The sequence below is a fragment of the Rhinolophus hipposideros genome (genome assembly GCF_964194185.1).
Source record: "Rhinolophus hipposideros genome assembly, chromosome: 2".
In the NCBI taxonomy this organism is placed as follows: domain Eukaryota; kingdom Metazoa; phylum Chordata; class Mammalia; order Chiroptera; family Rhinolophidae; genus Rhinolophus; species Rhinolophus hipposideros.
The window spans coordinates 105419917-105447278 of NC_138048.1; positions in this window are offsets into that span (position 1 = coordinate 105419917).

The window sequence follows — 27362 nt, forward strand, 5'->3', positions numbered from 1 at the left end:
TCAGGACATCTGTCTTCTCCGCACGACCTGAGAGCCAAGGTTCCCCTTCGCAGGAGCAGCGTGTGCGAGCAGGGTTTGAGCTGCGGTCTCCTTGCTGCAGACATCCACAAGCATTCACCCACAGCCTGCCGTTACCGTGGCCTTGTTCTCTATCCAGGCAGGCTGTGTGCGGGGCCACTCAGTTTAAATTCAGCTCAGCGCAATTATAGCAGAGGTTCTGAAACATCAGAATCGCTCGCAGGGCCTGTTAAAACACAGATTGCTCCCCTGGTTCCCCCTTCCCAGAGTCTATGATTCAGTGGGTCTAGGAGATTCTGCATTGCTAATGCGCTTCCAAGCAACAGTGAGAGGTCAGCCAGGCTCCAGGGGTTGGGAACCACTGGCGTTTGTGAACCTGGGATGGTGTCAGCTGTGGACCACGGCCTGGTTCCCACACCCTCTCATGATGGGAGGAAAAGGTGAGGAAGAGTGGCCTTCTCCTCCCTCACTGCCCTCGCCTCCCCTGACCTGTTCTCCCCAGCCACCTCCACGAGAAGTAGCCACGTCCTCCACGACTCTAGCCTTCTTGTGCTCAGATGGCCCATTTGTCTTTCCCGTGTGTCTTCAGTCAGTGGTTTATTCATGTGGTAGAGGGTCATTGAACTGTTGTTCACAGGAGCAGACATGCCCACAAAGAGAGGTCGTTCCTTTTCCATTTTCCCCATTCACACTGCACTTTCCATTTGGAATTATTTCGCTCTATGCAGGGTTCAGAGCCACCCAAATTCCCATGTTGAACTCCTGACCCCCAGGACGCCAGAATGTGTATGTAGAGATGGGCCTTTAAAGAGGGGATGAAGGTAAATGAGGTCACCAGGATGGGGCCCTGATCCAATAGGACGCGTGTCTTTATAAGAGGGGTCAGGACATGTACAGAGGGAAACCCACATGAGGACAGGGAGAAGACGGCCGTCTGCACACCAAGGAGAGAGCCCTCACAGCAACCACCCCTGCCGACACCTTCACCGTGGACTTCCAGCCTCCAGAATTGTGAGGAAATAAGTTTCTGTTTAACGCCCCCCATCTGGTGTTTTATTATGATAGCCCGAACAGACAAAGACAAACTGCTTGCATTTCTGTGTCCCACTGGATCAAAAACTCCTTCAGAACAGGAACTGTGTCTTTTTATGCTTGGATTCGAACGCTTAGCATGTGCCTGACACAATTAGAGGGCATAACAATGATAGTAACATAAGAGTAATAGCTATCATTTATTGAGCACTTACTCTGTGCCAGGCCCTATGCTCAGCACTTTACATGTAACCCTCACAGCTATAATGTAGGTACTACAACTGTCTCCATTCTAAAGGGAGGCTCTGAAGAGGGCACAGAGACATGAGGAAACTTGCCCACAGACACACAGCTCATGAGTGATGCCCGTGCTGGGCTGAATACTGACCCCCAAAGAGATCCGTGTCCTAATGCCTGGAGCCTGTGACTGCTACTACTAAAGAGACCCTGAAAAGGTGATCAGTTTAAAGATCTTGACATGGAAGATGGTCCTGGATTATCCCGATTTGCTCTAAATGCCATCGCAAGTGTCCACATAAGAGGAAGGAGAGGGAGATTGAACACAGACAGAAGAGCAGAAGGCAGTGGTCACCAAAGCAAGATTCTGCACTGCTGGCTTTGAGGATGGAGGAAGGGACCACAAGCCAAGGGATGTAAGTGCCTCTAGAATCTGGATGAGGCAAGGAATGGATTCTCCCGTAGAAACCCCGGAGGCAGCCCAGCCCTGCCGACACCTCCAGCCTCCAGCACCATCCGCGTGTGTTACAAGCAGCCACGGGAAACTGACACAGTGGAGAAAGGACTGAAGCCTAGCTGGTCTGCCTTCAGAAACGAAAGTTTAGTTTTGTTAAGATTTTTAAAACACTATTTCTTTAAGATTTTAAGACTTAAAACTTTTTTAATGAGGTAAAACTTCATACAGTGAAGTGTACGATACATTTGGACAAACTTAAACGTCTATGTAGCCCCCACCGCAGTCAAGACATAGAACAGACCCATCCCCCTTTTCCAGTCAACCTGTTTCCTGTCCAGAGGCAGCCACTGCTCGGATTTCTATCACCATGGGTGAGTTCTGCCTGGCCCTGAGCTTCATATAAACAAAAGCCTATAGCATAGAGTGTGTATTCACAGTTGTTGCTTTTCATTCATCCATGGTTTGAATATACCTCAACTTGTTTATTGTTTGTTTAGTGTCCCCAGGAGGGGATTTTAAACATCTCCTGCACGATACAAATCAAACTAGAGATAAGCACAAGGAGTGGTGCCAGATGGGTCACGTGCATGGGGTTTGTCACGAGGTTGAAATGAGACAACATACACAAGTCCAGAGTGACGCGTGGGACAGGCACAGGGTTAGTGCACATGGAAAGCTTGCTTTCATCGCCCTCAATACATGGGAGCTCTTTTGTCTGAAAAGTAAGCAGCTTTGGAACACGTGGACACACAGATATTTTATGAACTATAGGGGAGGAAAGGTTCTCCCTCCTATAGGTTAAATAGCCGGGTCTATGGAATAAACTGACAGCAGGCAGATTAATGGCAACAAAGGTGTACAAATACGTTCCTTTTTTAATATTATGGGCATGCAGGCATCACAGGGAAAAAATTGGTTCAATTTTTTCAATAAGTTGGTGAGATTTTAGAGCTTACATACCATCTTAAAGGGGGAAGAGTAGGGAGGACGTAGCCAACTTAGGGGAGAGCAAATGACTTTTAGGAGAGATGAAGGGGCCCTTAGAAGCCTAGATGGGAGGTGCGCTGGTTTGTGACACAGTTTGTCTGGGTGTGGTCTCCTTTCCTGTGACAAGAGTCAGTCTTCCCTGGTGGATGACATTCCTGGGGAGGGCATTTGTGACAATGAGTTCCTTTTGGAGGCTCTGGCTTTGGGAAGTTCAGGGGAAGCCTCTTCCTGCATTTGCTGTTTTTCCAGTGCTTATGCTCCAAAGAATAAACATGCCAAAGTGGTATGTTTTGGAGTAACATGTCCTGAATGCCTTCAAAATCCTATTTCTTTTACTCCTGCTGAAACCTCTGATCTGCTATTTATGTCCTCCAGCCACCCAAGTACAATGCAGTGTCTCACAGACCAGTCCAAACTCTGCTTGGGATACAGTGGTCTACGCTGATGTTTCTCACCAGTGACTGAACAGCTCTCCCTTCCACACGGCAGGTTACACATAGTCATTCAGGAAAGACCATGTGGGGGAAAACAGCCTCAAATCTCTCTCTCTCTCTCTCTCTCTCTCTCTCTCTCTCTCGTTTAGTGAATTTACCTTTGGAGATATTTTTCAAATCTTGAAAAACAGCCAAAGAATCATATACACAGTTGGAGTTTCGATAGTGATTCCTTGTTTTTGAAGGAGTGTAATTTGTTTATTGGTTGCAGTAGTTCCTAACTGCACTGAATTTGCCGCGCTGCTTTCGACCATGGTCGCACTGCTTTCCTTCATGTGAAAATCGGGGGCTGCTCAAGCATTGCCTCTCTCTGTGCCTCCCAACTCAGGCTCACAGAAAAGGGTTCTCAGCCTCTCCCCACTGGAAATGCATGTGTATTTGCAGTATGATAATAAACCCCAGTGAGTTCCCCTCCTGCACAAGAACCAAAGCATTAGCGAGACTTCACATCCACTTATGTCTCCCTGCCCCTTCACAGGCATGCATATCCTGAAACGTGTGTTTAATTACATAGTTTTATCATATATATGTATTCCTAAAAACATACTCTTTAGTTTTCGTTGCTTTTTTTACTTTCGCCAAAAGTTTTCACGTTGAATACAATTTTCTACAATTCATATTTTTCACTCGATGTTTTAAATTGCCAAGACTTATTCATATGGTTCTGGATGGTTGTAGCTGATTCCTTCTTACTGCAAGATGATATCTCATCCCGTGACTGTGGCACAGTTTGTTTAGCCACAGTCCAGTTGGTGGGCAGCGGGTGAGCTTCAGGCTTTTGCTGTTCCTAACAGTGCTGATTATAGAGGTTCTTCTGCATGTTTCCTGAGAGATGTGGACAGGCATTTCTCTTCTGTGCGTGTCTGGTGTGACTGTCCAACTTCACGAGACAAAGCAAACACTTCCAAAGTGGCTGGGCCCATTGTGCACTCCCAACAAGCTGTCTCTATATAGCCCCCACCACAGTCAAGACACAGGAAAACAGGGATTATTCGGTAAATGGAGCTGGAGAAAAATGCTTTTCGCATGGAAGACATGAAACTGGCCCCTGATCTCATACTATCCACACAACTTCAGGTAGCTCAAGGACTTCAAGTCCAAGAGCAAAGCTTGTAGCTGAAAAGCGAGGTGAATATTTACCTTAATGGGGGTAAGGAAGGATTTCTTAAAACACACAAGGTATAAACCCCACATAAAAGGACAATATTGACTCTTTTAAAATTAAGAACATTTGTTTATCATAAAAAGACCTTAAAGAAAGGGAACAGACAAGACGATGCTTCAATATACATAGTAAAAAAGGGATTAGAACCAAGGCTATATAAAGAACCCTAATCACCCGAGAGCCTCCTAGGTGGTTCTCTATTAGGTGGGTGCAAAAGCAATTGTGGTTTGAAAGGTTAAAATAATGACAAAAACCGCAATTACTTTTGCACCAACCTAATAACATTCTGGCCCTTCCACAACCCCTGTAGCCAGTGGTGTTTTTGAAAACTTGAACCAGACCATGGCGTTCCCTTCTCTAAGCACAACTTTGCACTGCTCAGAGTCAAATCCAAACTCTTGAAGAGCCGGCAGCCCAAATCCTCAACTTCTCTTTGGCTCCTCTCGGCCTCGGGACACAGACGTTCTCCCATGCTGACTCCTGCCCACTCTGGGCTGTGGCAATGGTCACATGCAGTGCCCGGAAGGGTCTTCCTCAGCTCCTCCCAGGGTTTGTCCTGGCCACTCCCTCTAAAGTGCACCCCCGTGCCTCACTGTCATAACACATGAATGTCTCCTCCGTGGTCACTACTGCGCTGCCCGGGAGGAAGGAAGGGGGAATGGTCCCTCCTGGAGCCGTGGCCCGGGTCTGCCTGGGGGAGCGGGGCTTTTAGCAGATGGAGGTTTCTCAGGTGTCTGAACAGCACCATGTAGCAGGCGCTGTGACCAGGATTCGGCCTGAAGGCAGCCCCGCCACGTCAGGACTGTGCACCCACTGCGTTCCCAGGCGTGATACACACACGTGTGCACACACACAAGGTCACAGGATGTCAGGCTCTGCACACTCACATGTGTACACACACAGGGTCACAGGGTGTCAGGCTCTGCACACACATGTGTACACACACAGGGTCACAGGATGTCAGGCTCTGCACACACATGCGTACACACACACAGGGTCACAGGGTGTCAGGCTCTGCACACACATGCGTACACACACACAGGGTCACAGGGTGTCAGGCTCTGCACACACATGCGCACACACACAAGGTCACAGGATGTCAGGCTCTGCACACACATGCGTACACACACACAGGGTCACAGGGTGTCAGGCTCTGCACACACATGCGCACACACACACAGGGTCACAGGGTGTCAGGCTCTGCACACTCACAGGTGTACACACACAGAGGGTCACAGGATGTCAGGCTCTGCACACACATGCGTACACGCACAGGGTCACAGGATGTCAGGCTCTGCACACACACATGCATACACACACAGGGTCACAGGATGTCAGGCTCTGCACACTCACATGCGTACACACACAAGGTCACAGGGTGTCAGGCTCTGCACACACATGCGCACACACACACAGGGTCACAGGATGTCAGGCTCTGAACACACATGCGTACACACACACAGGGTCACAGGGTGTCAGGCTCTGCACACACATGCGCACACACAAAGGGTCACAGGGTGTCAGGCTCTGCACACTCACATGCGTACACACACAAGGTCACAGGGTGTCAGGCTCTGCACACACATGCGCACACACACACAGGGTCACAGGATGTCAGGCTCTGCACACACATGCGTACACACACACAGGGTCACAGGATGTCAGGCTCTGCACACACATGCGCACACACACACAGGGTCACAGGGTGTCAGGCTCTGCACACATGGCAGTGCCAGGCTCACGTGCATACGCACACATACAGTCACTACTCATTAAGCACTTCACATACTTGATCTCTTTCAATCCTCACAACAACCCTCATGATGAAGTTGGTATTGTTATCAACCTCCTCCATTGCACAGATGAGCAAACTGAGGGGTGAAGTCTCTTATCTGGGGAGTCTGCTCATCAGCGGCTGAGCTGAGCTTCTAATGAAAAGCTGACATTCCTGTCCCTTCCTGGAAACTGCAGGCTTCTCAGGTCAACCCCCAGAGGGTAGACGAGGACACACAGCGGGCCTAAGCAGATCCCAAGACTGACCTTGAATCACCACACATTTTTGTTTACCTCTCTGGAATTTGATCTTTATTTTCTGCTTCAAAGCAGGAGGTAGAGGATGGGAAGTAACTGTTGCATCACATATATTTTTAAGAGCCTTCGCACTCTCCTTATTGCAAATGGGAAATGCCAGAGAACAGGCTGCCATGCCCATCGGGTGCCTTGGTCCATATTAGAAAAAGCTCCCCTTTGTCCAGGTAGACCCAGGGCTCCTCAGGGCTCCCAGGCTGTGCAAGGAGCACAGGGGGTCAGCCCGGGGGGCCCTCCTTTGGGTGCCTGGTGCAGGGCGTACCCCATGCAACTGTAATAGCAACCTTGTGACAGAAGAAGAGACTGGCGCTGGCTGCAGTGGGCTGGAGGCAGCTTTGACTCGGGCTGGTTTTGCCAAACCTCCAGTGCCACGCTCAGAGCAGGAGAGGAGCAAAGAGAAAGACAAGCAGGCTACTCCCAGCATGGCCGGCAAATCTGCCCAAAGAGAAATGGGCCTTTTCCAGATGCCCTCAAGAGAACTAGGAGTGCTTCTCCCAGGCTGTCTGTCTGCCTGTTATTCTCTCCTCTCTTTTCCTCTGTTAGTACCTCTCTCTGTGTCCCTGTCTCTCTCTGATAGATTCCGTTGAACTTGTTGCAACAAATAGATGCTATGCTCGCGTAGATGGTGTTGAAAACCATGAAGGACTTTAAAGGAAGTGCTTCATTCAAACCACAGTCCTGAACCATGCCTGGGATTGGCCAGGGACACTGTTGCCATGGCAATGAGACTCACAGCTTCCTGCCTGACCCCCTGCATTCGGCCTCACCTCCGTTATTCTCCTCAGTGACACCACAGATTATTAAAGCACTTCAATTAACTCAGCTTTGATGTAGGGGTCTTAGTCATTGTTCCGGGACAGGGGCCCATCACTCTCTCTGTGCCGCTTCTTAGAGGGCAGCCGTGACTCAGTTCTGGCCCTTCTCACATTTGGGGCTATGAGAAATTTCTATCCAGAAGGAAACAGCTACAGCCATCTCCTTCTGAAGCTCCCTTTGTCTTTCTGAGGCACATTCATATTGGGGAAATATTGATGTCTTTGAGAAGCAAATCAGCCCTTTGTTAGGCATGTGTAAGAAGAATATACCCTTTAATTCTTTTATACCCAGCAGGGTGGACACAGCCCCCCCTCCCCCTCCCGCCTTCCTGGACCTCACCTGGAGTGGGAGACAAAGGAGGGAGAGACAGAAGGGAGGATGGGACCCAAATCCAGCCAGCAGGGGCTCCTAACCGGCACCCAGGAACTTGAATGATAAAAATAAAAATAAAAAATTTTGTGTTTTCACTCATCTCCAATGAAATGCATCATTTCCTTCCCATACACGTGGCGGCAGCAACCTCAACATGTCAGCTGTCCTTGTGACTTCAGTAACAAAAAACGCACAGATGATTCCATACCGCGTTCTATTTAGTGCAGACATCCACACACATCATCCCTGCCCTCACTACTTCAAACCACCATCGGGGTGAGTCCCTCCACGAGTCCTATTATGGGCTCGGGTAGGATACAGCACATATGTTGTTCTTTAATTCGTTTTCTTTGCATAATAATATATGTATATGATTCATTTATTTAATGGTATCTTAACATCATTGATTTTCTTTACAACCTATTGTTTTATTTCATGCACTTAAAACCCATATTGTTCACAGACGGCCCAGGAGTTGGTGGGAGCCGTGGTTAAGGACCCCAGAAAGGAAAATACATTAACATATCACTAACGCGGTCTTGTCCTTAGGGTTTCTTTCCCTCATAGGAGTCACTCCCTGGCATGTCATGAAACATCTCTATCTCCATCTATCATCCAATTGATTGACCAACAGATACAGAATTCTGGGTATGTATAAAAACACATGTATGAAGAGAGAGAGAGTGGGGGTTTACCTACAAAGAAAATTCGGGATTTCCATACTTACTTTCTGCTATTTTGGGCCTTTCTAGTCCTCAGAACTGCTGCAAACACGACATATGGAAGTGAAAACTGGTGAAGTTGACCTGGACTTGCCAGTGGGGAAAAATATATTTTAAAAGATTGAAAGCCAAGGCATGGAAGAGAAGATGTCACTCACTACAGACTGCAGAAGCCGTTGTGCTTGTTAATGATAATCGAATCCTGTTTCAATGAATTCTACCAAAGGAAAGACACAGAAGTGCACTCTCTATCTACTTAATAACACTCCCCAACATAAACTGAACACGTCAGAGTCCCTGAACTAGTGTTAAGAGTTTTACTTATAGTCACCTCATTTAACCATTTGTTTATTTTAACAAATACTCATGTAGCATTTGCCCTGTGTCGGGCAATATTCTAGGTGCTTCGAAAGCATTAGCTTATCTTATATCCCAGCAGTCCTGGGAAGGAGATGCGATTATAGTCCTCCATTTCAGATGATGATCGGAGGCAGGGGCAGTTTAATAACTCGTACTAAGTTCCCACAGCCAGCCTTTGCACCCACACTTCTGGTTCCCTGGCACTGAGCCTGCCCCCCTCCCCCACCTGTGCTCTGGGCTCTCCCTCCCATGCTGACTCCTGTTCACACAGCTACTAAAGGTAGGACTCAAACCCGATCTGTCTGAATGGGGCATGTGCTCCAATTATCATGCCTTTCCAAGCCCTTGTTCCGGTGGGGAATTCGGCATCAAAGAGTTAAAGATGTTTGGCAAGATCATGCCTTGGGCTTCTTAGGAAATCCTCAGCGTGGACACGAACCACTGGAGTCTAACAGGAAACTCCTATTTCCCTGACTTTGCTTGCTTATTTTTCATCCTTCAAAGGACAACGGTGGTGCAGATCCCACACCAGCATCAGATAAAAGCGAAGGAGGGGTATCTAATCAGTCATCGTCACTTAGCTGCTTAATAGCCACCTGCCCCAACAAGTCCATCATTACCAGCAAGACTCCACTCAGCATTTACACAACCCTGGGCACCAGTGCTAAGAGCCACGTGATGGCCAGAAAGTCTGTCTGCATAGCCCCACGAATCTTGGCCGGAGACAGGGCTTCACCCTCACGATGGAAACACAAAAACCCGGAGGCTCGGTGACTTGCTCCGGGATCGAGTGATCATTCATGGCAAGATCTGAATTCAGTTCATTCCTGGCTACACTCCCTTCTCCCAAGCAATGGTGGTGGCACTCCCTGTTTTGCTAATCGATATTATTTATATGTAACTTACATACAATAAAAGACATTCATTTTGATGAGCTTTGAGAAATGTAAACACTCACATACTCAACACAACAATAAATATATAGAACGGTCCCTTCGCCCCCCAAAATTGTCTCATAGGTCTTTGCGGTCAATCCAGTTCCTGGCCCTAGGCAACCACCACACAGCTCTGACCCTGTGGATCTGCCTTCCCTTTTCTAGAACTTTCTATACATGGAACCAAATATAAATGTCATACAAATGGAAGCTAGATGCGATGTTCACAGGGCATTTACCATTTACTCTGCTCTGGAGAGGTTGGGAGCATATTTACATCAATGCCATTTGAAGGCCCTGCTCCATCCTAAAGGGACACCTGTGTCATGAGCTCCAGTTGGAAGAGTCTGGTTGAAAGAGGAATGATAAAGCAAGGGGCTCTGTCTCCATGCACAGAGAAGCCAGCATAGCCTTCTGCACACAGCTGCCCACGCCTGTCCCTTCCTCTGGTTGCTATGGAATGTTCGCTCCACGTCACCTTTATAGGTGACAAAGCATATTGCATTGAGTTCCCAGGGCAGCTCTCGTCACCTTTGCTTTATCGCTTCCTGCTCAGCTCAAATCCCTTTGGGACCGTCAGGCTTCCCGACACTCTCCATCCTAAAGCTCAGTCTCTGACTTCCAGTGTTCCCCTCTGGTTAGATCCTTCCCATCACTGCCTCCTCCATGGGCCCCGGAACTTTGCTCATTCTTTAAATTCTTTGCTTCCCCTTGTCTTACAAGTGGAACGGATGCGTTTCAATAAGATAAGATGCTGCCACTGGGACTGTACGCAAGCCAGCGTTATGTTCTCCTGGGACCAGTGGGCCTCGCTGGGCGCCTCTGAAACAGTCGTGACAGAAGCACAAGTGGGGGGCTCCTCTTGTTTCCCTGGACATGAATCAGAAACGAGGGGTGACATGTGGGGGGCTGCTCTCGGGGAGAAGAATCTCAAGGAAGAATATTTGATTTCGGTCATGTGCAGCCTCTCCCACTCTCAGAGGCCCACGTCTCTGAGCCTCGGTTTCTGCAAACAACACCTGGGCTGTGTCGTGACAGATGAGTGCTCAACAATTGTTCACCATTGTACACACACACACACACACACACACACACACACACACACACACACACGCCGCCATGGCCATGGGGGCGTGAATGAACGTCAGTGTGAAAAAACTGGCAAAGAGTCACGCCCTAGCCAAGCCCACCTCAGGGTTCACTTTATATAAACCTCGTGCTCACATAAATAGAATCGCATCCTTTGTTTCAGAACTGGGGTGGGCAGAATGGTCCCCCAGTAGGAAGGGTGTCCGCTTCCTACTGCCTGGGACCCGTGAATATGTTGTGCTACCTGGCAAAAGAGACTGAGGATGCAATGGTTTTAAGATAGAAAACCCATCCTGATTACCTGGCTGGGCCCCTTCTAGTCACGTGAGCCCCGGAAAGCAGAGAACACTCTCAGGCAGGACACAGAGGAGAGATACAGCAGATGGAAATTCAGAGGGGCTCCAGGAGTGAGGACTCACTGTGCCTTTCCTGTCTCTGAGAAGCAGGGACCTTGGGCAGGGTCTTTGTACAAGGACTAGAGAGAGGTCTCTAGGAGCCCAGGGTCACCAGCTGACGGCCACAGGGAACGGGGCCTTCAGCCGTACAGCCGCAGGGAAACAGGCTCTGCTAAGACCTGAACAAACGGGGAAAGGGATTTCCCCTGAGCCCCATGGAGAGTCCAGCTAATGGACTCCTTGCTTTCAGCCTGTGAACCCAAAGCAGAAGAACCAGCTGAGCCGACCCAGACTTCTGATCCCCTGGGAGATGGTCAACGGTGGTTACGTCCCATCTCTCCCTCTGCTCAGCTCTTCTCTCTCGGGGCCCAGTGCAGCAGAGTCAGGCCCTGCAGCCCTAGTGGCCTCTACAGTCCTATGAGGCCCGTTGCCTCTGTCTCTTCCCCACGTCGTCCCCTGCTGCCCGGCTCTCCAGCTGCCCAGCCTCTGCCCTTTGCTGGCACGCCCTTCTCCCAGGGCCCTTCACTGGGAACGTGCCTGCTCACCACACCTTTTTCCCTCTTCTCCTCAGGGACAAATGTCACTTCTCCATAAGGCCTACCATGGCCCCCTTACCCCCACCCTTGATTTATCTCTCCAGAGAATTTAGCATGTACGTTTTTAGTTGTTGATTTATTTTGTTTATCATCTGGCTTTCCTATTAGACCCATGGTTCTCCGTAGGCGTGGTGTCCCCCACCTCAGGGGACAGTGGGCAGTCTGGAGACATTTTCAATCGTCATCCATGGCTGGGAATGTGACTGTCATCCGTCAGGTAGGGCCAGAAATGCAGCTAGACATCCTACGATGCTAGGACAGCAGCCCCAACAAAGAATTGTCCAGCCCCTGTGTCAATAGTGCCGAAGTCGAGTAACCCTGTCTTCAACTATAAACTCCATGAGGACAGCGATTTCCTTTTCACTGCTCTGTCCCGGTGCCTAGAACACAGCCTGGCATGGAGCAGTTCCTCCATGGATATGTTTGACGGCGCGAACATGGAGAAGATTGTTCTTTGGGACCCCAAGAAGTGCTCGCCCATCCATAACTGCATGGTCACTAGTCGTTCATCATTATCTCTTCATTTACCACAATCAGAAAACCAGGAATCACTTTCAACCTTCCATTCCGTGCTCCCGCCCAGGGTCCACAGGGGCTCCCCATCATTGCTCCCTGGCTCTCTCCTTACTCAGCCCACCTCCATCCTCCCAACCAGGAATCTACGCAGACAGTGAGATCTTGTGGCTCCAGCTTCAGGAAGTGGTGCATGGGAGCCCAGGGAGGCCCTTTCTTTCCCTTCCAAAGAGAATCATTTGCTGCCTTTCCTTTCTGGCTCACCTGACTTCACATTCGAGAATTCAGCAATGGAGGCAATCAGATGTAAGTCACTGCATGGAAGGGAACCAGCACTAACATCTTATTCCCTCGGGCTTTGGGATGACCGGGGTCAGCGTCTCCTAAGTGACACAAGCTGCTTTAACCAAGTGAGTGAATGGAACAGCCTGAGTCCTTGTAAACAAAGCCAGATGCGGTAGAAGCCTGTGGAGCTAAAAACCGCAGAAGACAGGGATGAGATTAACTGATGGTTCTCAAATAAGACTTTCTCCCAGAACCTAATGTTCTGGAAAAATCTTCCTAATTAGTCATTAATTGGTACATTATCAGCACCATGTACCAAGGATTAAGTGGGTAATTCTCCTTATTTCTAGAGAGCAAGGTAATGCATCCAATCAGCCGGGCAGAGGGCCCCTGTGTTTATGCAACCCCTGCCATCAGCCCTCTGCCAGCTCTGCAGAAACAGTGCCGGCGCCCACCTTTGTTCAGAAGCAAACCCAGGAGACTGACGACGTTCCCCAATGCCGAGAAACATTCCTATCATTCAGGCTGATTTTCATTTCCCACTTGTTGGATATCCATGTTTTGAGGATGGATTTTTCCTCTTGACACGCGCTTTGTTGTGTAAGTCTCATTCTCCCGCTCGGGAACGCCGTGTCTCCAGCCTCTTGGTGACTGAAGAACACCGATGCTAATTTTAGCACCCGTAACAGGCGCTGCTAAAGAAACTTGTCTTAAACGACTATGATTCAGCTCTTAATCATAGCATTTTATTCTACTGTCATTACCAAAAAACCTTTCTTCTCCACTGAAAAAAAAGAAAAAGGATAAATGAGTGGTCTTAAAGTCTGACCGTTCTAGATTGGTGAAAACTCTCTACGTCTCGATGTTACGCACATGTCTTACGGCCCAGGGAGCTGTGTGTGGCACATGGACGAGCGCGTGCGCCCTGGAATCACAAGTCTTGGGTCTGAGTCTCAGCCTTTGTACTATTGACCTGCCTGTCTGTAGAAGTGTCCTAGGGCCAGGGCGGGGATGACTTCTCAGCAGGAGAAGCCTTGGGGAGCCGGGGTGTGCGAGGGACGGTGAGCGGGCGCAAGGAGCCCTCCTCCAGGAAGAGGCAGTACCTGGCCTGGAGAGTCTCGGGTGGCGGACGAGGGACAGCGCACTGACAGGCCTGCTGCATCTGGCCTGGCCACAGTGCACAGTGGCGGGGGAAGGGCCAGAGACTGCTGGAAAGGGCTGCGGGGGGAAGAGCACTGGAAATCAGAGTGCCCACGGCCTCTTTGGGTTAGAAAAGAAAACCTCCTGCCTTCTTCTCTCCTCCTCCTAGGCCTTTCAGAAGCAGGTAGAGGCGTGGGGACAGACGCCACAGCGCTGGCTCTGTGCTGCTTAGCTTCCTCGGCCCCTGCTCAGCCCCCGGGAAGACTGCGAGAGTCAGGCAGGACCGCAGGGAGCTGGTGTGCCATCAGAGGAGGCCGCAGGACCAAGCAGCTACTGCGGCCGTTCGGACCCTCTCAGACACTGCCGCCCCCGCATTTCCTTCTCCTGACCCTCTAACCTGGGTTGTCACTCACACCTAGAAGAACTCCTGCCTCCCCTACAGCCAGGTTTATGACCACTGTTCTGCTTTCCCTGTTTATTGAAGGGTCTTGGATGTCAGCACACACATCCCTGCAGCGTGTCTCCCAGGCAGCGCGCCCAACAGGAGAGACGGGCATTATCTGTCAACGATGTTCTCCAGAGACGCGGGAGATCCTCCCACGCAGACTGCAACACAAGCCCGAGCATCTGTGGGGACACACGTACAGCACATGCCTCTGGTCTAGGGGTCGCTGCCCCTCCTTCCGAGGTGTCTGCAGGTGGGCCACCGCTGCTCCTCAAGCAGCCCTCTATTTTAGCCCCAAGAAAGGTTTACACATTAAAAACCTGAAAGTCAGAGAGTGGATTTACATATTCTACCAGGTAGGACCAGGTTGTTGTCAAGACTCCAAATAACAGTGGTTTAAACAATATGAAAGGGGGCTTCCTTCTTCTGGCAGAAGTGATGCACCAGCCCTAGGGCCCCACGCCATCCGTCCTTCTAACCAGCCACCCCGGTGGTCACGTCCTGCCTCATGGTCCACTACGGCGCCCCTGCAACCACATCTGTGGTTCGTGCAGCAGCAGAAAGGTTCCAGGCTTTAAGCCAAAACGCCACTGATGTGATCTCATTGGCCAGAATCAGTCACATGTCTGTACCTCATTGCAAGGGAAACAGGGAAACGTAGTCTTTGTTCTAGGCAGCCATGTGCCTGGCTAAAACTTCTATTCTTTGGAAGAAGAAGAAGAGTTGGGGAAAATAAAGCCAACTCTGACTCATATTATGGTGCAGGCAAGTGGTGGTTCTGTTTCCAGAAAACAGAAACACTTCCAATTATTGTTTCTGTGAGCATTTCCTCACATGAGTCCAGGTAACGCAGCAGGAAGGTGAGAGCCTACACGAGAGCCAGTCCAGATGGGGTGTAGACGCTGGTGCCACATCCAGGCACCCCACCTTCCCAGGGGCCAGTGCTTCTCCCCAAACCTAATGTGAGGCAGACACACAATGGGCAGCTGTGTGCTCTCTGCAGGGACCCACTGGATACCTCCAGCCAGGCTCAGACAAAAAGGTCTTACTTTTGCAGTCCCCACAAGCACAAGCTCTGGGCGCTTCATCACAAGTTCCTCCCCTCAACAAGCCCCCTGCTAGGCCCCTGTAAGGCTTGCGACGAGATAAGGAACCTAGTCAGGGTCGAGAAAAGTGAGTGCTTTATTCTGCGCTCCCGGGGGAGGTTCACCGGTCTGCAGACGGGGCCGGTGAAGTCGCCCCAGGGTAAAGGGAGGGAGGCACATATGCGATTTTGAGGGTGGGGGGCTGGCTGAGTGAGGTGGCAGATGAGCAGGCCCCCCCAGCAGCAGATCGGGCGCTAGCGGCTGTGTCCAGAGTTACTTATCGCACCAGCGGTCTGCTGCCTTTTCTGGGAAACGCCAGGGGCCCCAGTCTCTGTCAGGTGAGGAGAGGTCTAATTTAGCAAAGGGGAATGACTTGGCTCCTGGGGTGGGGTCTAATTTGGCAGAGGGGTATGACTTGGCTTCCGGCCGCTTTGACCATGCCCGCAGCTGACCTAACAGCCCCCAAAACAAAACCAGAGTTTCCCACTGACACAGTGAGCTCGCTGCATCTTTGCTGTGAGGGCTGTTCTGTGCACTGGAGGATATTTGGTAGGATCCCTGCCCTCTATTTACTGCATGCCAGTAGCACCCGGCAGGGTGTATGTCAGTTAACTGGTAACCAGAAACCTTTCTAGACATTGCCAAATGTCCCCTGGAAGCCAAATCTCTCTCTCTCTCTCTCTCTCTCTCTCTCTCTCTCTCTCTCTCTCACTCACACACACACACACACACACCCCTTCCCCATTGAGACCACTCCCACCAGTACCAATTACTTGTCCACCTGCAGCTGAAGCACCCACATTTATAAGACACAGAAAGAGAAGCTGGGGTGGGCCCTCTTCCATCTGCGAGCTGGGGAGATGTTTACTGAGGCACAGGCATGGGATTTTAGATGAAGACATGGGAAGAGAGAGGCGGCATGAGACCAAGGAGTGCCGCTAGAGATGTGCTCATTTGAGAGCCTAAGCTGAGAGGGGACTCAATCAGAGTCTTTGGGGAAACTGACATGGAGCTTAGGATAAGTCACTCTTTGTCTGTCGGTCCAGGAGGTACTAGGGATCATATTGCAACCATATGGAGAAAACCTGTCGAGACCAAAGTCAAGCAGAGGCAGATAGAGCTGAGAGATGGCAGGTTGACATCATCTGAGACCCAGATCCAGCTGGGCCTGAAGCCTGTTTCTTTCTCTCTCTTTCTTTCTTTTCTTTCTTTCCTCATTTACCTATTTATTTTTGCCTCAGCCAGTCTGAACTCAATTTCTGTCACTTGTACCCAAAGAGGTACTTATCATTTCAATAAGTGTCTAGGTCATATTAGTCGGTAAAACCCTAGGGTCTCCAGACCTACATGGTCTTAATGTTATTTAGGTTCCATTAATTGAGTGAGATGCTCTCTTATCCAGGATTTGTATTTCCTCAGTATGGAAGTAAAGAACAGAACCAAAGGCAGACCTTCCTTCTAACAGGAATCTCAAGATATATTTTGACTTCTGGAAAGAAAAGGAAAAGCCTTATTGATGTGACGAGCATGGCAGATGGGTTCAGGGAGCTTTCTGAACCCAAAAGCGAGTATCAGAGGGCCCTGGGCTTGCTCAGATCCCCTGAGGCGGGCCTCGTCCGCACCGCTGGTCAAGAACACAATGCATGGTCCATTTAACTTCATTTGCTTCAGAGAAAGCATCTACTTTGTAAGATTCCTAAAGCTCACAATGACTTTCGTGTTTTCAACTCTTTCGCAAGACTTGACTCAAGGCCTAGACTAGCGTACGTGCTCGGTAAGTATTTGTCAGTTGGGAGACCAGAGTAACGATATGTGAGTGTTCTTTGATCGTATGAACAGATTAACCACGATTATTCATTGTAAACCTTCCAAGCAGAGGTCAGTGTCCTCAGTATCGCATACCAGGGAGCTATTTTTAAGCTTCAGAAAAATAGTATTATATTTACTATGAAGGTTTGCTGAATACGGATTAAATTCAAGTGTTGGCAAAGAAAACCCAAAAAGAACAAATGGTCAAAAGCTAAGAGGTAACTGAAGGAAAATCTTTTATTGTGTAATCCAACTAAGATCAGCAATTTTTAATCAGCCAGTTCCATCCCAGACGTGCAACATGATTCAGACGATTGTCACACTTAAGTCTCGGAAACATTTCTTTTTACCTTTGGTTTTCTTTGAAACACTCAAGTACAATCTCAGAGAAACCACCCCAGTGTTTTAGCTTTTCTGTTTGTATGAAAGATGTTTTGTCCCATCACAACTATCATTGTCGATTTGGTATCAACAGGAATGGCTCCACCCAAATAAAAGCCTAGGTTGATGAAAAATTTCATGAGAAGGAAAAAAAATCTTCTAAGGAGAGCAAGTTTCCATATGTTTACCATAAAAGTAACCCAGCCTCTTCCTTGGGGTGTATAAATACACAGACTGTTCACTGTATATATTGGCATTGGTTTTTTTTTTTTTTAAAGAAGCTTTTGTAAACATATCCTATTAAAACTTAATTGCTACTTTTATCATTTACTCAAATAACATCTGAAAGGACTGGAACACATTCATCACAGAAGTAGTAATTTTGTTATGGCTCAGGGGTGGGGGTGACATATTGCGCAACGCCCTGCCCGCTGGGTGATGGGATGGTTCGAGCACATTGCTGGGGAGTGTTATCTACACACGGCTGTAAAGAGTCCTTTAAAGACTATCCAGAAACATCAACTCATTAAATATCTCTATTTGCAAGCCTATGTGCCTATATTTTTCAATTTCCTGGGTTATGTTTAAGAAAAACCCGACTGAGTATCTTTAGATCCAAAGTTGGATTTCAATGCTGAATAGGAGGCGAAATGGGAAACCCTCACCAGAATTGAAATTTAGACCCAGGGCAACTCCTAGAAACCCTATTAAACCCTAAGGATCTCAGATGTCAGATGCGATTGGTGAGCAGATTCCCAGGGAGTCATTGCTGTGTGCTTGGGGCTGGACCAGGTTCAGGCCCTAGTGCTAAATTCAGCTAAATTCTCCAAGGTTGTTTATGTTCGTCTCCTTTTCATCCTGAATGAGGCCAAGGTGCTTTGGCTGGGAGCATGGCCTGGGAATGGAGTTGGGTGACTGACCTTCAGACCTTTGACCTGTCCTCAATAGCAGCTTGCCAATCAGCTGAGCATTCTGTGACCTCACAGGTTCCCACAGGCAGTGGAGGGCAGGGCTGAGATGCTGCATTTCAGCATCTCAAGCCCTGAAATAACAAGCCCTGAAGTAACTGAGGTAACACTGACGCTGCTGGCCCAGCTAAGGAAAACTTTGTCATGGCCATGCCGCGACAGACCTCCTGTGGGGACGTGAGCTCCAGGACACCTAGAAACCTCTGCGGCCAGAATTTCTCTGAAGATGCCAAAACAGGGACGCCTGCCCTTCTCATCTGGCAAATGAGGTCAGAGAGTGCGCTGCAGAGGTCTGTAGGCTCAGCATTCTCATCACAGCCCGAAGAAATCCAGGTGACACTGAAAAATGGCACACTGCCAATTCCCACAGAAATTATGGAATTTTCGGTCTGGAAAAGACATCAGAGAGATGAGCTCACTTTTCATCACTTAAAAAAATGTATTGTTGTCAGGCTTTTCTTCACATGAACTCTTACATGGAATCCCAGAGCATAAAAGGCTCAAAGCAGAGCTGTGAGCATGGAAGGGGAGAGGGGCCAGGCCCAGTGAAACCCTGTCCCACCAGGAGGGCCACTGAGGCCTCTCCAAGGACTTCTTCAGGTTCCAGAGGAAAGTCGGAAATGCTTCGAGTTAGTGCAATGCACAGTTTTTTCCTTCTTCTTCTTTTTTTATCACTGGAGTGAAGTTCACATAACATACAATGAACTGTTTTAAAGTAAATGGTTCAGTGGCATTTAGTACTCTCATGATATTGTATGACCACACCTCTACCTAGTTCCAAAAGGTTTTCATGCCCCAAAACAGCCCACACCCATTAAGCAGACTCTCCTCATTCCTCTCTCCCCCCACTCCCTGTCAACCAGCAACTTGCTTTGTGTCTACGCACTAACCAATTCTAGAAAGTTCAAATCAATGGAATATATAACACGTGGTCTTTTGTAACTGTCTTCTCTCACCTCGAATAACGCTTCCGAGGCTTAGCCACGTGGCATGCATCAGGACTTGGTATCTGTTTCAGGCTGAATAATAGTCTATTGTGTGGTACACCACATTTTGTTTATTCATCATCAAATGTCCATTGATGGGCATTTGGGGTGTTCCCACCTGTTGTCTGCTGTGAGCAGCGCTGCCATGAACATCTGTAAGTATTTGAGTCCCTGTTTTCAATTCTTTGGGTCATGCACCTCAATGCACGGTTTGGATGAAGAATCAGGCCACGGAAGATGGGGTGACTTGTTCAGGCTCGCTCAGCTGGCTCAGGGCCGACCTGGGACTAGACACCAGGTCACCAAGGTGTCACCTAGGTCTGGTCCAGCCCTGCAGGACCACAGCAGCCCGTGGCCAGTTATCCCCACGCTGATCCCATGGCTGAGCAAGTCCTCCCTCGTCTCCTTTCCTTTGCAAACCCTCAGCACCCAGATCTCAGCTCCCAGGAGCCTTCCCTGACCAAGCCACCCAGTGCCGCCCGTTCTGCTTCTTCTAATTTCCAGCTTGATAATAATCGCACTCTAATCCCACATGGCATGCAATGCAGCCCCACGTGACGCGCAGTTTCACGATCTCTTGCGACCAGCATTGACTGGGAGGTCTTGGAGAACAGAAGCTTAGCAAACCTTTGTGACAGATTCATCCTCAGGTGGGAGCCTGTAGAGCTGACTGGGGACGGCCAGTCTGTGGGTGTCCACTCCGGGCCACACGACTGGTGCTGTCATGGTTGCCGCGAGTGGGTCTGGTGACTATGCACCTTGTCATTACGCCAACACAGAGGGGCAGCCACTCCGGTTCCTGCCATTCTCTAAACAGCGCATTATGTCACCTGCTAGGGACACCATGGCACTCAGTCACCGCGAACACACAAAGACATACAAGCCTGTCAACCGCACCTTGCCCCCTTTCAGCCATTAACTAGGTGGGCAGAGTCCTGGCTGGAGTGCTGTCCAGGAGGGCAGTGGATGCCCCTCCTCCCAGCTTTGACCGGAGAATGACCAGTAGGGCCACGCTGACGAGATCGACGGCCGCATCTGCCAGAGGACCCTCATCTCCCTTCTCCCACTTCCAGCACCTGAGCCTTTACAACCTGTCATGAAGGAAGTGCTTCAGGGCCTTTGGGGAAATGCCAACAAAAAGCACATTTTTAAAAAAAAATCCATCCCAGAGATTTTTATTCCCCATGTAGGCCCTTATTAGGGTCATCGAAGGAGCAGCTAATCCAAGAAAGGTCATAAGAGTCCGATTTCTGAGAACTAGAAAAGTTAGAAAACCTAACTGCCCCCGCCCCCTTTATTGTTTCAACTTTCTCACATTTATAGATTTAGAAAAAGCACTGCGTTTCAGTCTCAAAACTTCTGGAAAAAGCACTCTTTCACCATCTTCCATGTCAAATAAAGGAGACGAAAATATGGGATACAAGGAGACAATCTCTTCCTCACTAGTATGAATAGAGAGAAGTTTCAGGTCTTCTGGCCACAAAAAAAATACAGCTGTTCAAAATCACCAGACTGAAACATGAATAAATTAGAGACACATGTTCCCAAGGGAAGTGGAAGGCTACGGAGCAGGAAAGCTGGTGGGTGCTGGTATCATCCTGGGCGCTTAACCTTGGTTGTCATTTGACATTCCCAGGAGCTCCACGAGGAGGGCACTATACCCCTTAAAGGTGAGAAAAGCAAGGCTTGGGGAGAGTACGTCCCCAAGGCCGACCTCACATGTTGTGACCACCGGACCAGGCGAGTCCCCAAGGCCCCGCTTTTCCCACCACACTTCCAAGGAATTCCTAGAAATGAATGACCTTGCAGAAGGATCTGCATGGCGGCCACCAGTTCTGCGGTGTCACCATGCTGTGTCTGCCATGCCTCTGTGCCTCACGTCAGCCAAGTCCTAGAGCGGCCCCTTGACCCCTTCATCTGCTGAGCAAGCCCTGTTGTGGAAACGACCAGGCGCCCACAGATGTGTACACAAGACTCCAATAAGAGGACACCTGTGTGAACCCAATTTCCCTGCTTACCCATTGGGTGAGAAAGGAAGGAAAAATACTAAACCACTCGTTGGGTAAATAGTCGTTGTTTATCTTTATGCTTAAAAAACACCCCTCTGCAAAATCAAAAAGGAGTATGGAAAGAGCAAAGGGTGGGAAGCAGACGGTCCTGGGCGTGGAGCCTGTTTCTCCCGCTTAGCCTCAGTATTCCGCCCTGTGAATGGGCGTAACAATAAAACCACACCATTATAAAAAATAACGTTTGTTCACAGTCTCCAAAAGGTGTAAGCAACCCAAGTGCCCATGGACACATGAATGGATAAACCAAATGTAGTGTATACATACAATGGAATAGTATTCAGCCATTAAAAAGGATATTCTGACACATTCTACAACTGGAGAAAACTTCAGGACGCTATGCTAAGTGACATACCTAGATGCAAAAGGACAAATACTGTATGATTCAGTTGATATGAGGCACATAGAGGCAGAAGGTAGAATGGTGGTTTCCAGGGGCTGAGGGGAGAGGGAGATGGGTAGTTAGTGTTTAATGGGTGCAGAGTTTTAGATTTGAAGATGAAAAGGTGGTGGTTGCACAACAATATGAATGGACATTTAAAAATCGTTAAGCTGGTACATTTCATGTTATGTGCATTTTACCACAATTTAAAAAAACAATAATAAATAATAATGATGTATTTGCCCTAATTCTATCTTTGTTGCTCGGGAGAGAGGAAAGGAATCTGCATCGTGGATCCAAGTTCAGAGTTCGTTGTTCCCAATCTTGGCTGCACATTACAATCCCCCTGGTGGGTAGAAGTGAGGCAGGATTAAAACTACCAACGTATCCCCGTGGCAATCTTGTGGTTACTGATCTGTGCTTTCCAATCCCCTTCCCTTCTCCCTCATCCCCACCCCACTCCCATCTAGCAACCCTCAGTTTTTTTCTCTATATCTGAGACTGTTTCTGATTCGTTGGTTCATGTATTCTATTATTTAGATTCCACATATAAATGAGATCATATGGTATTTGTCTGTCTCTGTCTGACTTATTTCACTCAGCATAATGTTCTCTGGATCCATCCATATCATTGCAAATGGTAAGACAAGATTGCCACGGGGATACAAAAGACAGTTTGGGGGATAGAATCAATAATGTAAAGATTTCGTAGGGTGTCTGATGGACACTTGTCTTATTAGGGAGACCACTTCATGGACGGTGTAGGTACCTGACCACTGCAGTGTGTCCCTGAAACTGAAGCTGAATAATAATGAATGTCAACTATAATTTAATATATATATACAGTCACAGGATGTGGAGCACAGCATAGGGAATAGAGTCAGTGGGATTGTAACAGCTCCGTATACACGGTGTCAGAGGGGCAGTAGATTGGAAGAGGGGGGTTATCACTTTGTGAGGGGTATAAATGTCTAACTATCACGTTGTTTTGTACACCTGAAACTAAAGAAAAAAAAAGAATATGGCACAGGAGCCAGACTACTTGGGTTTGGGAAAAAAACTACCAACATAAGTTATATTAAAACTATGAGGATTTTGAACTAAGGTGGATTCGAGTTGTATTGTCATATTGTATTGTCTTTTTTAAGTACAGTCAGTTAAAAAAGGGAAGCATTGTGTTTACAAATCTGTTTTGAAATATTTGCCAAAATTTTGGTAGGATGTTTAATAAAGATGTTTGTTTCCAGAAAAAAAATAACCAACAACGACCAACGTCCACCTCAACAATTCAACTTAGAATCTCTTGTGATTGGGTTGGGCCTGATGGCAGATTTTCCTAGAAGTTCTATTGGGGTGGGGGATGGGGGAAGGTCACTGAGCGTCACCAAGCTAGATGAGAGCTCAGCTCACGCCAGCAACCTGTCCATCATCCTGCTATAAGGCAGCAAGACACACCAGAGAGCACGGGCATCTGCGTGCGTGGAATTCAATGTTCTATGCAATTCAACTAAAGAAGCATGTATTGCCTAAAACATGGCTGGCATCATAGGTGAGTATAACCTGTGCAGTGGCATGGGACTCTGCCCCCAGAAGGGCCAACTCTTGGTTTAATGCTCTGCAGGTGCCATCTCGAAATTCTTAATAATTTTTGAACAAGGAGTCCCCATGTTCCTTTTGCTCTGGATCCGGACAATTGTGTATCCAGTTCTGCCTGCAAAGCCAGAATCTGTTCTAAGCCCAGGGAAGACATAGCTGGAAGGTGGGATTTCCACTCTTGGGGAGGCCACTGTCTACAGAATGCCAAGGGCGAGGCTGGGGACTTCCTGGTCCAGCACCAACTGACCATCCAGCTCAGGAAGCTGGTACCGAGCTGCCTGCAGAGGAGGGGAGAGAAGAATCCCTGACTATAGAATCATCCTGAACAAGTTCATGACTAATAACAAATACGAGGAATAATGACAGAGAATATGGGTGCACTTTGGGCTATAGAACAAGGAAAGACAGAGTAGGCATCCAAGAAACTGAGGACCCCAGAGTTCTGAGTTTGGTGAGGTGCTAACTCTACCTACTGGCATTTGTTGGACATCTAGCAACTAAAGCACATGGTCCTCCGTTCCTACAGCTTCCGATCTAAATAAGACGGGGTGGGAAAGGACAGCCAGCGATAGCTGCCACTTACTAGAGTCTTCCTTTGAGCCAGGTGCTGTGCTAAGTGCTCTACATAGATTAGAGCTTCGTGGGTTGGCTTTTAAATGACCCATTTTACAGGTAAGGAAACAGAGGAGCAGAGAAGCTAAGACTTTCCCAAGGTTAGGTAGCCAGTCAGCAGGTGATCAAATGGGAACTCGGATTTTTGGCTTTGATGTCTGTAACACTCATTTGCTAAAATACAGTCTTCGGCGGAACCGTAGACAACTGCCGATTTCATGAGGAAATGTGTGATCCTGGGCAAACTGAGCCAGTCCGCGGCGCTGTAGGGAGTCGGTGAACCCACAGATAAATCTAGACCATTCCCCCATCCTGTAAGTCCTCATGCTGGGCAAACAGCTCTCCTAAGAAATGAGGAGAAAAAAGAACAGCTGCGAGGAAAGCTCTGTAAGAACAAACGTTGTGGGCATGTTGGTTGAAAGCCTTCGCTTGTCCCCTCGGCCCAAGCCAGCCTGCCCGTGTGGTACATGCGCCTTTGTCAAAGCGGAGTGTGGACAGCTGCACTGCAGATCGTGAAACCAAGCAGGACAGTTCTCATTCAGCCTCACAGAGACAATGCTACTTTGCTCAGGAATAAACTGTGGGGCAGGGGAAACTGAACGCGTGTGATCTCAGGTAACAGGTAATAAACATTTTGTTTTCATGCCTCCGAGGTGAAGCTCTACACCTGGGCTCTGGATGGCTGTGGCGTAGACGCCAAGCCTGCAGACGCACGCCAGCCATCCCGGGTTTTCCCCAATAAAATACCATCCTCCACTCTGCCACCAGCTCCTTCCTCTTTCTTGGTGGAAATCTACTGCCTCCTTGAAGTAGTGAATGGAAAATTACATGGTCAGTGCCACATTCAGGGCTAGAAAAGCACACATTCACAGCGATTTCAAATGATCCAGCCTTTCATCATTAAACAAAGTCTGTGGGCGAGGAGAGAGGGAGAATTGTGGAGCTCTGAAACAGATGACTCATTTCAGAGAAAAATGACAAATCCATTTCTCAACAGATGGGTTGACCGGACACCGAGCAAACGCTGCTCTTCATTCATTCATTCATTCATTCATTCATTCATTCATTCATTCATTCAACAAATCTTACTGAGCATTCACTAAGTACCTAGCTCTGTTGTGGATGCCGGGGAAGTGGCACCTAAAGCAGATCCAAAAGGCCCCTCCTTCCTTAGAGCTTCCACCCAAATCGGGGACAGGGAGGAAACCGTATTGTGTGGGGATGAGTTATGGGGGAAAAGAAAGCCTGGAGGGGCAGCAGGAGAGACTGCTGCAATTTCAAATTGGGGCAGCTTCTGGGGAAAAGTGACATTAGACATTAGAACAAAGAGCTAAAGGAGGTGCAGAGGGAGCCATAAGGTTGCCTGGGGGACAGTGGTCCCTCCAGGCAGAGGGAGAAGCATGGCCGGAGCTGAGTGAATGGGCGAGCAGGGTGGGAGGTGAGGCAGGCCCATGGAGGGCCTGGTGGCCACCAGAGCACTTTGGCCTTATTCTGAGTGACATGGGAGCCACTGCTTTGTGCAAAGGAAACAGGTAATGGGGACTCACTCACTCTGGGGAGCAGAGAGCTGGGAGACCAGGGAGCAGAATGTTGCAGGGAGGTGTGGAGCAGAGCTGGGTGTTGATGGGGATGTGGTTATTAGAGAGGCCACAGAGACTGCTGCAGATTGGGCACACCTCTACCTCATCCCATGGACTGACGCCTCAACCCCAGGAGGTTCACTGTGAGGTCTCCCTGGGACGGCAGGGGGGTGGCAGAGTTCCCCAAGTGCGTCTGTGACCGGTGCCAACCTGCACCTGGAGTTATGGCAATGCCGTTCCGTACAGCCCCAGGATGAGGGGGCCATCTCTGTTTACTAGCAGGAAGGAATCCTTGGATGGAGGATTCAAGTAGCTGGAAATGGTAGCAATGGTAGCTGTGCGTCACCTGTTGGTGTCGTCCTTGTGCGGTCATCTTGCGCGCACAAACCCATCCTGAGCCTGCTGACCAAGCAAGAAGGTCACTTCCAGGCAGAAGAACAAAGTATGGAACCACACCTTGTAACCTGTAACCTAATTCTTGTTTGCTCTAAAGATAGTCTGGTTTTTAGATCATGAGTAGGAATGAGTAAATGATATGTTTCAAGGTCTTCAAGGGTTTACCGTGCAGGGCTTATCAGAATAAAACAGAAAGTAAAACAGTTCAACGTGGGGAAAAGTTTTTCTTGTTTACCCACAAACTTCAAGGCGTGTAAGTACTTCTTTTAAACAAACAGTGTATTGATCACCTGACATGAAGAAGCAATTATACTCAACGCTCAAATGCGAGTCCTTCCAAAGCAAACATCGTAGCAGGTGCTGCTTCAGTTAACCTGGGTGATGATTAACCTGGGTTGTGCACCCATACCCTGAACCATTTTCAGATTAACAGAGCATAAGTCCATATCACGTTCTGAAGAGGCACTGAAAGTCTTTCAGGATGACTCACACTAAAACAAGTGTGAGAAGTTTCTGCTGGTGGCCTCTCAGTGGGAGATCAACCTTAGCTGCCCAAGCAAGACAGCTGGGGTGGGTTGAGTGATGGCCCACCCAAAAGATACGTCCACGTCCTAACCCTCAGACCCTGTGAATGTAACTTTATTTGGGAAAAGGGTCTTTGCAGGTGTGAGCAAGTGAAGGATCTCAAGATGAGCACATCCTGGGTTCAGGGTGGGCGCTAAATCTAATAACAAGTGTCCTTATAGGAGCCAGAGAGAAGACCAGAGGACAAATCCATGTGAAAACGGAGGCAGAGACTGGAGTGATGCAGCCACGAGCCAAGGACCGCCTGGGGCCACCAGAAGCCAGAAGAGGCAGGAAGGATCCTCCCCGGGGCCTTCAGGGAAAGCAGGGCCCTATGACACTGATCTCAGGGTTCTGGCCTCCAGAACCATGACAGTATAAGTTTTTGTTATTTTAAGGCCCCCAACTTGTGGTGCTTTGTTACAGCAGCCCTAGGAAAGAAACAGAGCCTCCAGAAGCAAATACAGCCATTCCAGTACCTTGATTTTGGATTTGTGAGTCCCCAAGCAGAGAATCAGCTGAGCCAAACCCACTGGGTCTCAACTTCTACCTGCAGAACTGTGAGATGGGTGTTTTCTCAAGCCACTAAAATTGTGGTGATTCATTACAGCAGCAATGGGACACTAGCACCGTGGGATGTCATGTGAGTGACAAGCAGGGCACTGGCCTCGCTAGAGGGTCAGGGAACGCCTCCTCTAATGAGTGGCTTCAGGCTGAGAGTGAAGCCGTGCATTATGGAGACAGTCCCAGATGGGGGCCTAAGGGACCCGTAGGCACAGGACACAGAACTA